Source organism: Pteropus medius, unplaced genomic scaffold, assembly GCF_902729225.1.
Source record: "Pteropus medius unplaced genomic scaffold, Ma_sr-lr_union100, whole genome shotgun sequence".
Lineage (NCBI taxonomy): Eukaryota > Metazoa > Chordata > Mammalia > Chiroptera > Pteropodidae > Pteropus > Pteropus medius.
Window position 1 is genome coordinate 15,588,006 of NW_024355205.1, and position 13,489 is coordinate 15,601,494.

The window sequence follows — 13,489 nt, forward strand, 5'->3', positions numbered from 1 at the left end:
TCAAGCCACCCCAGCTCCCAGATATTAAAAAAAATATTTCTTTTAATGAGCATTTATTGTATCTTTTTATCTAAGTGAAAAGAAATTTTTCTCTTCTATTATCTTCCCCAGGATATAATTTCTTGAAGGTATACAGACAAATTATATTCAATCAGTTTCCAGTATAATATCCTAGGACAGCTTAATTAATTCAGTGATTATTCAATTAATAATAATTAAATGCATTTGTTCAGACTCAATCACTGATCACTTGGTAGTAATTACCTCAATAGAATGGCAAATGGAGTCAGAAATAACTGTTTGGCTTCATCTGGATTAAATTAATAGGGTTTACAATGCATTTCAACGGATAAAGACAAGAATAAATGCCTTTGGGGCGAAATTGCATGAAATGATTAAAGGGAGCAATGCTGGCCCTTATTTTAAACTATAATAGCTTTACAATTTAGTCTCTTCACCAATAATTGTTAATTCCCAATATTTTCCAATCCTTCTAGGCATATTAAAAAAGGAAAGATTGTATATTAAAAGACACTTCCTTTCTGGCCCCAAATAAGAATATAAATAAGGAACTTGAGTCTAATTACCCAGCATTATATTAGTCCCCAGAAAAAAGTAAATGTAAAGTTTTAAAACATGTTTAATCTTTTAGTCTTCTTAAAAGACTTAGACAATAAATAAAGACATAGACAAAGCTTCACTTCTTGTTGGTATAGAAAACAAATATATAGTGTACATTGTTGCATTTCTTTCAAACTTTAGAATTTAAAGTAGACCTTACTCTTCCTTTTCTTCCCTCCTCTTTTCTCCTGCTTTCCCTTCCCAACAACACAGTCCTGAAGCCATGAAGTGGGGCAGAGTAAGGTAGGCATCTGCCACTGAAGGAGAGAGATACAATGACCCAAAGCAGGTGTCAGAGCTCAAGTCAAACAAGGGAGCGACCTCCCAGAATGGCTGTCCTATGTGGGGGTCAGATCCAGAGCTAGGTGTTCTCAAGCAGGGAAACCTGGTGTAGGCTGTCAGAGCCCAAACAGGGTAAGAAGGGCATCCAGGCCACCCAGTACAGAGTGCTGGAGCCCAACCAGGGTAAACAGGTGTCCACGAGTGAGGACAGCCAAGCACAGGGTGTCTCGGCCTGAGTGAGATGAGTAGCCATGTGGGCAAGATGGGGACTGCAGAGATGCGTTACATATAAGGGGAATGAGTACATAAGTCACAGGTATGAAGAGTCAGGCTCTTCATTGTTAGAAAAAGAAGGTATAAATATGCAAAAGGAGAAAACTAGAATGAACCCTGTGATGTCAGAGTAGAATTTAAGATACCAGTGTGAACCCATGATTTTCAATATATGTGGGTATAGAGATATAGAAAAGCATATAGATGCAAATGTATCTTTATACATGCATACGAATAAAACCATATGTACATAAAGACATATTTGCGTCTTTATGCCATATATATAGCTTTGTCCACTGAGAAGTCCTGGGAACTGCCAAATTCTAATAGCAATAAACATACCTAACATCCAGATCTTGGGTTATAAATATGATTCTCCATTAGATTTCTTGGAGAAATGAATGAGTCTAGGGCTGGATCAGGGATTGTATAAGATGAGCCTATAACATCTTATATCAGAAAGCAAGCAAGTGCTCACAGAATGATGATGAAATGTCAAAAGGACATATCATGGATAATTTGAGCATCAAAATAAAAATAATAATTATAACCTGTTGAATAAAATATGAAACCATGATTTAAATAACATGTGCATTTCAAGTGTAATGAGATACATAGTTTCAAAGTACCAAACAGAGTAACAGTAACTTTCAATGGAAAAGCCAAACACCTTAATCAGAGGATCTGATCGAAGCGAACTTCATTGGCAATGGGACAAAGTCAAACTATACAGCACCTGATAGGATGCAAAGAGAACACTGTGATATTCTTACCAGCAGAACTAACCTGAATGTCATCATGAATAAACATCAGACAACACCAAATTAAGGGACATTTTACAAAATGTCCTATGATCCTTAAAAGTGTCAAGGTTGTGAAAGTCAAAGAAAAACGAAGGACTTCTTCAGGACTTAAGGAGACTAACATGACAACTAAACACAGCACATGATTCTGAACAGGATCCCTTTGCTATAAAGTACATAATTAGGATAATTGGTAAAATTTAAATGGGACCTGAGGATTAAAAGTTAAGAATGATTTAGTGTTAATTTCCTGATGTTGATGGTTATTTTGTGGTTATGTAGGAGAATGTGCTTATAGAGAAATGCACTCTAAAGTATATAGGGGTGATGAAACATCAAGGCAGATACTTACTCTCAAATTAGTCAGAAAAACAGTTTTCTGTCTTGCCCTGCACTTGCAACTTTTCTGAAAGTTTATTGCTGTTCCAAATTTTAAAATAAAATATTACATTTATAAGATATTATAAAATAAAATATTTATTTTAAAAATTAAAAAAAATCTCATTATTCAGTTTGGATTGCTGCCACTTTTAATTTTTGTACGCTCAGTATTATGCAAAATGCATCTGGAGGGTAAAATCTGATCTCAATCATCTTTTCATCCCCCAAAGTGCCTGGAACACAGTAGGCATGCAGTAGTGTTGCCCGGACAGAGAATGACTATATCGCTATTGACCTTATTTATACTTCCTATTGTTGTTACTTTTTCCTGTCAACCTTCATGATGTTTCAGGGACAATATATTAACATGGCAATGCCTCTGAGAAATATTTCTCACTTTTCTCTTATTGCCTCAATACACACCTCATTTCCCCAATAAAATTTAAATAATAGCAACCCATAATTGAATATAAGTCTATTATGCTTACAATTTAGTCATTTTGCTATTGTTGGTTAGATTTTACCTTTAGGCTTTTTTTTTCCTGTAGTATCCATCTTCTTATACATATGGGTCTCTATTTTCCTAAATTCAACTTCCACATAACCCACATCTTTTTTACATACATTATACATTAGGATCTTTAAACTAATTGTTGTTGGGTTGGCTACATTCTGAATTTTCTTATTGGCTTCCAGACCAACATTTTGAGCCATAATAATGGGGAGCTGCCTGAAGCCAGTCAGCCACTCCCTGTGGCCAGCACAGCTATCTTTGTCAGTGGGTAGTGCTGTAGAAAGAATTTGACTGTTTTATTATATTTTGCCATTAGTATTTTATGAAAAGCAGTAGAAAAGGGAAAATGGAATGGTTGATATTAGTGAAAAATATAGGTTTCATAAAAGTAATACTATTGAGACGAAGCTGGAAATCAGTAGACATGCCAAAAGCTATAGATTTTATCTTTATTCAGATTTTCTTTGGACTTAACCCAAGTGACAGCGTGTGGTATTATGCGGGGCGGGTGGGGGGAAGATAAAAATTAGAGCACATAGATACACATTTTGAAGACTGTTTAGGGTGGTATAATTAGACTTACCTTATAATAAATGTTTGATATTCAATTTTCTTTCATGCTTTCAGGAAGATTTTATATGTGAAAGTAGTAGACTGATTTTCCTTTCATGAAAGCTGACTCCTCTCTCAAAATTCAAACTTTTCCAAGGGAGTAATTTCTAGCAACCACGGAGGGACAGATAAGAGCAATCGTGGCCAAGAAATCACCTTCACCCTCATCAGTGATGCCGGAAATCTAGGCTACTCCACCCACCCATAAATTTCATACATTATAGTCCAGGAGAAGGGACCATCTGTTTTGTTTTTTGTTTTATTTTGTATTTGTTTTGTTTTGTTTTTTAGCTTTGGCCCTGGTTAAAGCCAAGATTGCCATAGATTTTATATAAGTTTTTCCCTGAGATTCAAAATTTAAACTCAGTTCTAAGGGCTGTGTCCTATCTTTCTTTTTCCCATTTTAACATAAAACGAATGCAAGTCAATAAAGATAGAAGAGAGAGAAGAGGAGGAGGAGTAGAAGGAGGAAGATGAAGAAGAGGAAGAGGAAAAAGGGAAAGGAGATGAGGAAGAGGAAGAGAAAGAAAAAAGCAAAGTGGAAACAGAGTGAAGGAAAGAAGAGGGAAAAGCTGACAGGATGGGTTAAAAAGAAAAGCAGACTTGCGGAGGAGCACAGATTTGACTTCGCGACCTCTGGACTGGCCACCAATTTGGAGTGTTCCTTCTAATTTCTCCTCTTTTCCCTCAGTCAAGAGCACGTGATCAGGACCCTGCTCACCAGGTTCCTGTCCAACTTCCAGGCCACCATGTTGGTTAACAGGGCAGTAACATTCGCGTCTGCACAGAGCGGCCCACTGCCTGAAGCATCACCACTTTGGCAACGTTTTTACTTTGCGGAAACTGGCACCTAAAAGGGTTTAATTTAAAAGAAAAGGTGGAGTTGCGAATAAAGACTTGAGACTTTATCTCAAGTCTCTAGCCTTGTACTCAAAGCTTTGTGTTTGTGTTTTTCTTCCCATTCCATAGTATCTTAGCATAGTTCTGTCTGTGTGTTCAAAGGAAATAGAAGATCAATACTTTTATTACTTAATCCCATGTAGAAAAAATTCCACGGCTGTGGTTAGGTAAAATTGAGAAACTAAGCCAAAGAATATGCTACATACATAAAGATACACAATATATAATATATCAGTTTTTTCTAGATGGTGAGATTTTAGACTGTCTGTTTCTGTATTTTCTAACTCTTCTGCAATGAACATGTATCAATCTGTAAATTTTTTAAGAGTGTAAAGCAAACACAGGAAACATGAACAAATTTTTAAAACCTCTTAACCTCTGCCCTCTTTCCTCTAGATACATACTAGAAGGTATAGCAGAAATATTCAAATAAACATCAAATGCCAGTAAGCAGAAATAATAACTACTCAGTGAAATTAAGAAAACTTGTATTTACTTCTGGGATTAAAAATATATATGCAATGTACTGTATACTTGAAACTAAGTTAAATAAATAAATTATATATGTATATATTATAATATATATTATATTATATATTATATATTATATTATATATAATATATAATATTATATAAAATATATATTATATATTATATATATATTATATTTATATCCATGCAATTCTTCTGATTATCCACTGGCTATACATCAGGTGACAAAGTATTATTGCCTATTTTAAACTAGAAAAACAATATTTTGCCATCTTCTCTCCCTCAAACACTCTGAGCCATCTGAAACTATGAAAGGCTCCATAAATAGAAGACAATTTATTTCTGGAGGAGTGAGTATCAGCCAGCCTCAGAGCACACAGGAGCGGCTGAATAAAACTTATTACTGCGCCTATTCGGTTGATATTGCTGAAGACTTCATTTATTATTTTACGACACCCTCTTTATTAGAAATTCTCTACTGTTCTTCTGAGTGCCAGGAGTGGTTTTGCTCCTGCTAAGTCAGTTTCAGGCTGATCTCCCTCTTTATATTACCTGCTGAGATGTTTAGAGCAGATCTGTAGCCCAACATGAGCCAAGAGACCCACCCTTCTGGCACACATTGCATGTACAAAGACCACTCTTAGCTTCATCTGCCCCTTTCCTATCCTAAGTTGGAACCCAGTACTCTCAACCATTTGCTTTCTATTTAATTTATTTCTTTGTATCATTTATATTTTGGTAAATAATCTTAAATCCTTTCTGGGATAAGAAAGGCCATAAATAAATAAATGTGTGTATGTATATATGAATATATGCATACACTTTCTAGTTGTATATATGTGAAGCATTGACCTTTGGCTGTGTCAGTTATGTTTTTACACCACGTCTACCTACCACAGGTAATACTCAACAAGTAATTCAAATATACTACCCTAAATTCTTGTTATTTATAATCTTTGCAACCCACAGCCCTTAATATGTCATAAGTAATTAGTGGCAAAATCATTTATATCCAAAATAACTGTTTCAGGAGCTAAATTCAGCCATGTGATCTCTTTGGCCTTGCTGTGCTGATTCACACCTCTTCGTGTGTTAGTGGAATTTGCTAGATTGCCCTCAAGAGGAAATAGAACTATTTCCTCCCTCAAGGTTCTCTCTGACTATAAAAACATCAGTGATTTTTTTCCAAAGTTGGAGGTGCGGGAAGAGCGGGGACAAGAATAAGAGAGAAAATGGGAAAGGGAATAATTTTGACATCATTCTAAGTATCTGATCATAGAAAGACTGTGTAACTATTTCTAGTTTTTGAAAAACAAAATCAGATGCAAGTTAGGTAATGGTGACAGTCATACAGCATGTTTACCACATTAGTGAGTCAATAAATGTTGACATGGGGGCTGACAGCAGGGAGACCACATTTAAGATAAGATATTCCAACAGAAACAAACAAAGAGGTGTGTGTGTGTGTGTGTGTGTGTGTGTGTGTGTGTGTGTGTGTGTGTGTAAGGTCCCTCCAAGGAAAACAAGGACCACAAGAGAGTCAAAATTTGCTGTAATGCAAAGCCCTCTTTTTGATTATAAACAAAGGAAGATCCCCAGCTTAACATTCATGAAGAAAATGTTTTCTAAGCAAAATATTCTTTTGATCTCTTAAGCTCTGATGATTACTCCTACGTTGAGCTAACACTAGGTAGATTTACTTCTAACCAGTCATCACTTGCGATGAGTATGTTTTTGAAATGCTTCAGCTCACAGGGAACATAAAATTGTGATCCCATGCCACCTTCCTAAGATGGTGGCTTAGGAAAGCAAGGAAAAGTGCTGATATGACATTTGCTTCAACTTCCAAAGTTTTGAAAGCTGTTTGTTTCTTTGTTTGTTTGTTTGTTTCTGGGGTAGTGGGGGTTGTTGGTTGGTTGGTTGGTTGGTTGGTTGGTAATGTCTGCTCCTGGCATCAGAGCTCTAGGACAGGTAGTACAGGCTGAAATCTCAGAGCTTGGCACAAAGATTCCCAAATTTCCACATTAACTAGGCATAACAAAACCAAATTTCCTAGAATCAAACAATGGGGTGCAGAAGGAAACTGAAATCCTAGAATTCCCATTTAGGCATTCGAAGAAAGTGTTAAAATATTCTAAGAAAATGTCTAAAGATATTTTATACAAAAGTTTCACAACTTGTTCCACTAAGCACAGGATGAAATGAGTTTAAAATTCCTTTAGCAGTTAGAGGCCACTGGCCACGTACATAAAGAAGGTGATAGGGTGAATAAGTGCAACGTGATCTGGCCCAGGCACAGCCCTAGTGACCGCCACCCTCTCAACAGAGGGTATACTGTCATTTGCTGTACTGTCACTGCATGCCTGGCTTCATTCTAGGCTTTAGAAATATAGAGATAAATAAAACTCCGTCCTCAAGCCCCTTGTAGTCTAGAGAAAAAAGAGAAAAATTCACCAACAATTGATGCAAGAGGCAGCATAGCATAGTGACTAAGAGTAGAGACTTGGAAGTCAGATATCCAAGTTCAAACCCTGACTCTGGTTTATGGCTTATATTAGCTGTGTGACTTTCAGAAAGTTATTTCACTTCCATGCCTCAGTTTTTCAAATACACATGCATGTGCGCGCACACACGTACCTACATACATATACATCTATATATACACATAGTTGACCCTTGAACGACATGGGTTAGAACTGCGCAGGTCCACATATACGCAAATTCTTTTCAATAAATACAGTCAGCCCTTCATATCTGTTTAACATCCATGAATTCAACCAACCATAGATTATACTGTTTGCCATCGCGGTTGGTTGAATCCATGGATGCAAGAAGCCAACTGTAGGGCCAAAAGTTATATGTGGATTTTTGACTGCACAGGGGTTGATACCCCTAACCATCCCCTCCATGTTGTTCAAGGGTCAACACACACATACACACACACACACACACACAACTTGTATGTGTATATATGCATATATTACGCACACAGAAATAAGTACCTCCCTCATATTGTGGTTATAAAAATCAAAATATGTTCATCACTTAGAAGATTACCTTGCCCTTAGTAAGTGCTACATATGTTTCTTAGATAACTAAATAATTAACAACATATAAACAAGGTCCATAAGAGAAGCATGCATGGCTCTGAAAATGAAAAACAGACATCTCCAGCAGCCAAAGGACATCAAGAATGGCCTATCAGAAGATGCCATGCTGAAACAGTGTTCATGTTAGACTCAGTAAGAACCAGTCCACATTAGCCAGATGGGCAAGTGAAAGAAGTGGTGCTCCTTACACATTTCCCCCAGTTCATCCAAAATAGCAAAGGGAACCAAACTAGAAATGAAGCAAGGTTTCCACCCAATTTAAGAAGAAATGTTCTTGTAGTTGTAGATTTAAAATTCAAGACGATGTTACATTCTATGCCTTACCATATTTATGTTTGTTCTAAAATAAAAATAATAGCTTTTATTTCTCACCAGTGAATAAAATTGATGTTGAGGCAGATGTGCCATGCCTCTCCTGGGGTTAGACGTGCCCTGAATCTGGGAAGCAGGTGGCAGAAGAATCATGATATGGAACCCTTAGAAAGGGTGACCTATTCGGGTTCAGTATTAGAAGGAAGGCTAATTGCAGTATTGGTGGTTATGAAGTGAGTGGAAGGACCTGCAGGCAAATGCCACTCTGAGCTTCTCTAGGAGGAAACTCCATAGCAGGCATCCTACAAAAAGTTTGGGCACTGCTGTGGGGAATAGGAAAAGGAGCCTACCAGAGATAATTAAGAGTGACTCAAAAAAAAAAAAAAAATCCACATGGATAGATAATACTCTGCCTCCTGGCTCTTAATGTTGAAAGCCCAGCTAAGCTCAGAAGGAAAAAATATATTACAGAACCTGGTGCAATTTCGACAAAGGCACCAACTATGACTGAGCAATTTCACCTCAGAACTGACTACCTCTGAGATGTGACTCCACAAGGCGGTGTTTCTAGGCAGCTTCTAGGAAGTCCTTTTATAGGCAGACTCAGAAATGTGGTTTTATCAATACCTTGATTATGAAGCAACCTCTCTAACTTTGGCTTGCATTAACCAAACTCATAGAAATATATAAAGTAGAATGTTAATTCATCAACTTACAATGAGAAAAGAAACTTTCATTGAACTGGAATACCAAACAATTATTGAGAAAACTATGAAGTACTGAGCTAAATATTTCACAGGTGTTGTCATATTTAATTCTCAAAACAATCTTACAAGGTAGATGTCAAAGAAACTGTTTTTGTTTTTAAGAAACTGTTATTGATATCTCTGTACCTCTACATTTTCCTGCTTCCCCTGCATCTCTATTGGACAACAGATTGTGAGCAGAAGTGATGCGGGTCCCTTCTGAGTAGAAGTGGGTAAATGTATGTTGTTCCTGCTCTGTGCTCTCTTTCCTAAACATTGGCAGCAAAGGAAACAGTGGACCAACAGACTGGAAGAAGAGGGAGGTGTTAAGGAAAAAGACGTCACAAGATCAAAGTAGCTCTGTTCACCTTTCTGAAAACACATTCTCGATAAACGAGTCTGGCCCAGACCAGATTCTAGGCCCCAAGGGAGCAGAAGGAGATAAGAGGCCAGCGCAGGTCTGCCACAGGCTATATGGAGGAGTGCCTTAGGGTGGCAGGGAAAGAAGATCGTTTCAGAGGGGTTGAGAATGGAGGAGTTTGAAGGAGAAAAGATTGTGACCAAAGTAAAAAAAAATGTGGAGATGAGGTTTTTCCAGGTGGTTACATGCTCGAGAGTACAAACACGCTAAGGGCTGGCAAAAGTGTAGAAGGAGAAGCTTTGGCATAGTCAAGGAATGATGAGGAAAAGGTCTGGATGGTCCATTAAAACATGAAAATCCTAAAGCTAAGTCAAGGTTTATGGTATCACAAATCCATTTTTCTAATATATAACATGCACAAACATGGACATCTGATACACTTGGAATCCTGCCTTATTTTCATTAGTGATTTTTTGCATCATGCCTATCTGTCATTCAGACTGGTTTATTTTAAATCCTACAGGACATAGGTTTGATATAAAACTTTAATCCAATATATTTGCCCTTATTAACAAGAATAAATCATATGGATACTGACAAATTCTTGGAACAAACAATGAATTTATATTTTGATTTTGAGATATGTGAGCATGAAAACTTGAACTCGGCTATTGTTTCCAACGAAGTACTTCCTTTTTTATTTTACCAAAGAGAATATGGGTGTTGTTACGCAGATACAATAGAGTCATTCTTTTAAAACAATGTTCTTAAGTAGTCCAGATGTTTTCCAAATTTGCTACTTTTGATTGAATTAAAAGTCCAAATACTCTCGGGATGGAGGAAGAGGGGAATAACTGTGTTACTGACTCAATAACATACGCTATTGCAATGTTACCAAAAAACACACATGAAGACTTCTTGGCTTATGTCAGGTAATGCCAGGAAATTCTATTAATAGTATGACCATCTCAATGTTAATTGATTAGTTTCCACTTAATCAATTGGGACTCTGACTTTTTGCACCTTACTTATATGAAGAAATAGTCACAGACAAAAACTGTCAATATTTACAGATGAAGTGAGCACAACTGTACGAGAAAGGGTTCTACTCCCAAAGCAAAGTTCTTTATAACCCTTGTTTGACTTTGAAATTTCTTTTACTGAGGACAAAACTTATCTTTCACAAAGAAAAAAAAAAAAGACAAAATATAAATACCTCTGGAAAAAATAATTCGCTGGCTAAAATTCACAAATTTGATTCTAGAACATTCTTAAGAGAGGGTTTAAAGAAATATAAGAATTTTGAGTTGTAGGTAAAGGAAAAGAGGCAAAAAAAAAAAAGGTAAAAATTCATTGGAATCAAATTCCCAGATGTCTTTGGCTAAAGATGTTTTATATAGTTCTCCTTTATTTTTGTACTTCTTACCAACTACCAGCCTCATCCAGCACTAAACAATCCCTTTGGAAGTTACATTAATTTCTATGATCCACTACATCCACTTATATAAAAACAAAACTATAATAGCAATCTAGTTCTTGAAAAATTGCCGAGATACTTAGACCAAAATTGTTATGCAAATGTAAAATAATGCAGTGCTGGGTGTGCTCTGATACAATTTGTTGGAAGGTCAAGTTCCCCCAAACAGGTGCACTGTTTGATGCTCCTTTCTTCTGTGCTTACCAGATTGCTCTCCCCTGACCTCAAGTCCAGTTCTCCAGAACTATTTGATATGTGTCCCACCTCAGGACCGACCAGTCATATTGATTATACCTCAAATGTGATGTCATTCTGGTCAGCTTACAAAGATGAAAAAGGCACGACTACATGCCAGAAGAGACAGGACTCAGGGTATGTAAATCGCACCTGTGTCATACTTTTCAAGATGTAGTTCACCCTTCATGTGATTTAATGATTTCGTGGAGTCGAGTGTTAGCAAATGTATGCTGCTAGATGTGTGTGATCTGGGCACAGGCATGTTATTTATACTTTCTGAGTCTAACATAACCACAGTGGCACTGGAGATTGAATCTACACCCTCTTCCCCCTGTGCTCTCATCTTTTAATTTTCTTTCATAATGCATGTCTCTGGTCTTCTATCACCAAGGAGTGCATTACGATTACTGAGTTCACTGACAGTTGGAAAATAAACAGGCAAACTTGAGAACTGAAATGCATCTCTGACCATTCTCTTTCTGTTTTGAACAAGAGAATTAATGAAAAAAAATGAGGCAAGAGTCAGAGAAATTAAAATAACCTAAGTGTTTATTTAGAGAAAATATTTCCTAATGGCTAGGTACCCTCTACCTAACTGTCAAATAATCTGCTACCAAAATGATGCAAACATACAAACAAAAACATTTATAATCATCATTTCCCAGTTTTGAGCCTGAACTTCCATTGAGAGAACAAAGTCAATTCAATAAAGGATTCAATTCTAATTTACTTTTGTCTTTAACTAAATACTTCAGACTTTTGTATTTGAATTACATAGATAATTATCTCAAATTTTCATTTTACTCTGCACCTATAACACATTCTTAAGTATGGCTTTACTTTTCTATTCTTTTGGTCAAAAACAAAATAATGTATTTAATATTTCAAAATACCTTTGACCTTGTCCTAAAAATTTCCACATAGCTTCCAGGAAGCCTTTAAAACTACTTCTATTATTTTGTGGTTGGGATCATGAGTACTAAAATTTTTAATACTATTCTTGAACATCATAGGGCTTATCTCCAGACAGCTTTTAACTGTGGAAGATACTCTTAGTATAACTAATCCACTCGGCTTTGCAAACACTATTTTCAAGCTTTAACGTAGACCACAAAATCTACCCTGAGATATAAAAGCAATATATTTTATAAACTCTGGAACTCTTTCCCCTACTTTTCTACACAGAAAAAAAAAAAAAAATCATTCTTAAATTTTTTTCCCCAGAAAATTACAAATGTACTATTTCTTTCTTCCCATCTCCTCTTAGTTGTATGGAATTTTCTCATTTGTTATGCTGAAATTCAATCCTTCAGAATTTCTAGTTTGTCCCACAGGGTTGAATGAAATGTTCAGTATTTTTGTATATATGCCTCATAAGGCAAGTAATGAACCAAAATAGAGATTTATGATAGCGTTCTCTCATTTTACATAAACACACACTCTAAAGTTTGTAATAAACCAAACTCTAAATATTCACTAAGAGTTTTACACTAAAAATAAACTATCAGAAAAAAAAAATCATATAACACCAATGTTCTCTAGCCAATGTCACAAAAGGCAGAGAGATCTAAGTCTGAAGGAGTTGGAATAATGCAGCAAATAGTTGAAGTCACTGGGATCCTTACTACTAAAATTTGACCTTTTATTTAATTAAGCAAATAGCCTGAAGAAAATAAATGTAAAGTTGTTAAAAGGGATAGTGTATGACTCAGAAACACATGAGACAAGCACCCTTTGTGGTATTTGCTAATCCTATTCTAGGCTAATTAGCTGAAGAAGCACATGGCAAATCCAAGGAAGGCTAAAGATGATTAAATGACTCAGAAGGAAAGCCTACAGCAACCTAGAAGAAACAAAGAAACTAAGGTTATTCCAGCTAGGAAAGAAAAACTTGGAGGCAGATTTCCCATCAGACTTCAGTTTATAATGGCTGTTAAGCATATCAGGGACAGACTACTCTCCAGCAGAGCAAACAGGAGGGGTCGTCATAAATATCAACACAGAGATTAGACACAAGACAGACTTCACAATAATGGGGACTTGTTAAACTTTAGCCAGGATCACCACTGTGTGAAAAGTGCATGACCCTAAGGCCCCCAAGGTCCCCGACACAGCAAAGTATCAGAATAAAAACAGGAAAGCGACTGTACAAGGGAGGAACAGAAATGTGTTTCTTGAAAGAAGCCATCTTGAGATCAGGAGGGTGTCATATCACACATCACAGAGCAAGACTGCTCGAGAATCCTAATTCCAATTTCTCCCCAAATACCAGTCCTCCTGGCAAACTCTCCTGCTCCAGTAGGCTCTAAGTCCCTCTCTTCCTCTGTCTCTCCTGCCCTCTCTTCCTCTCCCCTCCTCCCCCCTCCCC